The 2,500-nt window shown below is 46.2% G+C and overlaps 1 non-coding gene across 1 annotated transcript; it reads left to right on the top strand.

Annotated features, from left to right (window-relative positions):
- The first annotated feature begins 1,138 nt into the window (after positions 1–1,138).
- On the top strand, positions 1,139–1,257 carry LOC140576321 (5S ribosomal RNA). The gene has a single exon (XR_011981540.1). It is a non-coding gene; the product is annotated as a 5S ribosomal RNA (ribosomal RNA).
- Positions 1,258–2,500: the final 1,243 nt, after the last annotated feature.

Below are 2,500 nucleotides of genomic sequence, written 5' to 3'. Positions count from 1 at the left end.
CCAGTTGCTCTCAAAACAAAACACTGGAAAATATTCAACAAGAACTCTGTGGAGGGAATGCTGTGGATAAAAGTAACCCAAGCCTGCCAGTAGGGGTCAGTGTACGTTTGAGGAAACTGACAACATGGGGGGGAAAGTCTGTTACAGGATGTCAACGCAGAGCAGAACTACAACCAATCACAATTACAGCTCATGGGTGGGACAAGCCCAATATTTGCTGTTAAAAACAAACAAACAAACAAAAAAACACCTGCTAATTTAGATCACTTACTTAGGTCACATTAAAGCAACACATCACGAAAGGGAGTGAGCCGTGGGGCAATAACAGCACCGTTTCGTCACAGCCGTGATGTTTATTTCACCGTTACACGCAACCTCAAGTCATGGGCCGCCATTCATGGGTCCCCGTTCTCGTTTCGGGGGGCTGATTTCCAGTTGTATTGAGTTTTTTTTAAATTCTCCTCCCAGACCTGCCTGCATCTACAACAGTTGTTCTTTTGTCCCCCTAAAGCTTCACAGAGCTCTTTGAACTTGACATGGCGACGCCACTTCCCTAAGTCAAAAGGCTGGCTGGCCCACTCAGCCCGAGCCTGCTTCACCGGCATCCCTGCGACTCGCAACTCACCTCAGAGCGATGCTTCGCCCGGCGTGCTAGCGTGAGCTTTTTTCTTTTTTTTTTTTTGCCCGGCTTCCATATTGGTAGGAAGTAGCCTCTGCATTTATCCCGTATTCCTGTTGTACCTTAGTATGTGGAATTTAGGGGTGTAAATAAAAGGAGCCAAGACAGTTGAGAAAGATTTGTGATTTTGTAATTGTCCCGTTTCACAAGCCCATTCGACTCATGTGGCTTATGTGACTTTTATGTTGACAAGGCCGAGTCTGGCGGCCGGCGTTAGCCTTTGTTGCTGAATGTTCAAGTGTCAGCCAAAAGAGCAAGTTTTGTTGTTTTATTTTTTTTGTGAAAAGAGAAGGAGGACAGGAGAGAGCAATGAAATGTGTGATTGGTTTGAATGAGCTTGGTGGGGTTGCTTTGGAAGTAAGAAAGGAGGGCGAGTAAATGTGTGTCCCCTGTAGTGTGGAAAAGGCAGCCGTCTTTTGCCGCATGCTTATAAATAGGCTGAGTGGAAGCAGTGCTCTCGCTTACGGCCATACCACCCTGAGCACGCCCGATCTCGTCTGATCTCGGAAGCTAAGCAGGGTCGGGCCTGGTTAGTACTTGGATGGGAGACCGCCTGGGAATACCAGGTGCTGTAAGCTTTTGCCATCCTCAAGCACTTACATGCACATTCTTTCACTTGCTTTTCTTACTTTTACTCCATCTTACTTTACGCTTTCACAAATCTACAACGCATTACCCTTTCTTTTACATGTACGTCCTTGTGTTACATTTCATACGGTCTTTGGAGTCTTCAGAGTCGAAACATTTCAGCGTCAGATGCCGTTTAAGCCCACCTGCATGGCCTGCCATGGGATGGAAACCAATCAGTTGTAGTTTGGCTTAATTATAGCCAGTTGCTCTCAAAACAAAACACTGGAAAATATTCAACAAGAACTCTGTGGAGGGAATGCTGTGGATAAAAGTAACCCAAGCCTGCCAGTAGGGGTCAGTGTACGTTTGAGGAAACTGACAACATGGGGGGGAAGGTCTGTTACAGGATGTCAACGCAGAGCAGAACTACAACCAATCACAATTACAGCTCATGGGTGGGACAAGCCCAATATTTGCTGTTAAAAACAAACAAACAAACAAAAAAACACCTGCTAATTTAGATCACTTACTTAGGTCACATTAAAGCAACACATCACGAAAGGGAGTGAGCCGTGGGGCAATAACAGCACCGTTTCGTGACAGCCGTGATGTTTATTTCACCGTTACACGCAACCTCAAGTCATGGGCCGCCATTCATGGGTCCCCGTTCTCGTTTCGGGGGGCTGATTTCCAGTTGTATTGAGTTTTTTTAAAATTCTCCTCCCAGACCTGCCTGCATCTACAACAGTTGTTCTTTTGTCCCCCTAAAGCTTCACAGAGCTCTTTGAACTTGACATGGCGACGCCACTTCCCTAAGTCAAAAGGCTGGCTGGCCCACTCAGCCCGAGCCTGCTTCACCGGCATCCCTGCGACTCGCAACTCACCTCAGAGCGATGCTTCGCCCGGCGTGCTAGCGTGAGCTTTTTTCTTTTTTTTTTTTTGCCCGGCTTCCATATTGGTAGGAAGTAGCCTCTGCATTTATCCCGTATTCCTGTTGTACCTTAGTATGTGGAATTTAGGGGTGTAAATAAAAGGAGCCAAGACAGTTGAGAAAGATTTGTGATTTTGTAATTGTCCCGTTTCACAAGCCCATTCGACTCATGTGGCTTATGTGACTTTTATGTTGACAAGGCCGAGTCTGGCGGCCGGCGTTAGCCTTTGTTGCTGAATGTTCAAGTGTCAGCCAAAAGAGCAAGTTTTGTTGTTTTATTTTTTTTGTGAAAAGAGAAGGAGGACAGGAGAGAGCAATGA

The sequence above is a fragment of the Salminus brasiliensis genome, chromosome 13 (assembly GCF_030463535.1).
Source record: "Salminus brasiliensis chromosome 13, fSalBra1.hap2, whole genome shotgun sequence".
Lineage (NCBI taxonomy): Eukaryota > Metazoa > Chordata > Actinopteri > Characiformes > Bryconidae > Salminus > Salminus brasiliensis.
The sequence above is the reverse complement of the archived record's forward strand: the minus strand, read 5'-3'. Positions and strand labels throughout refer to the sequence as shown.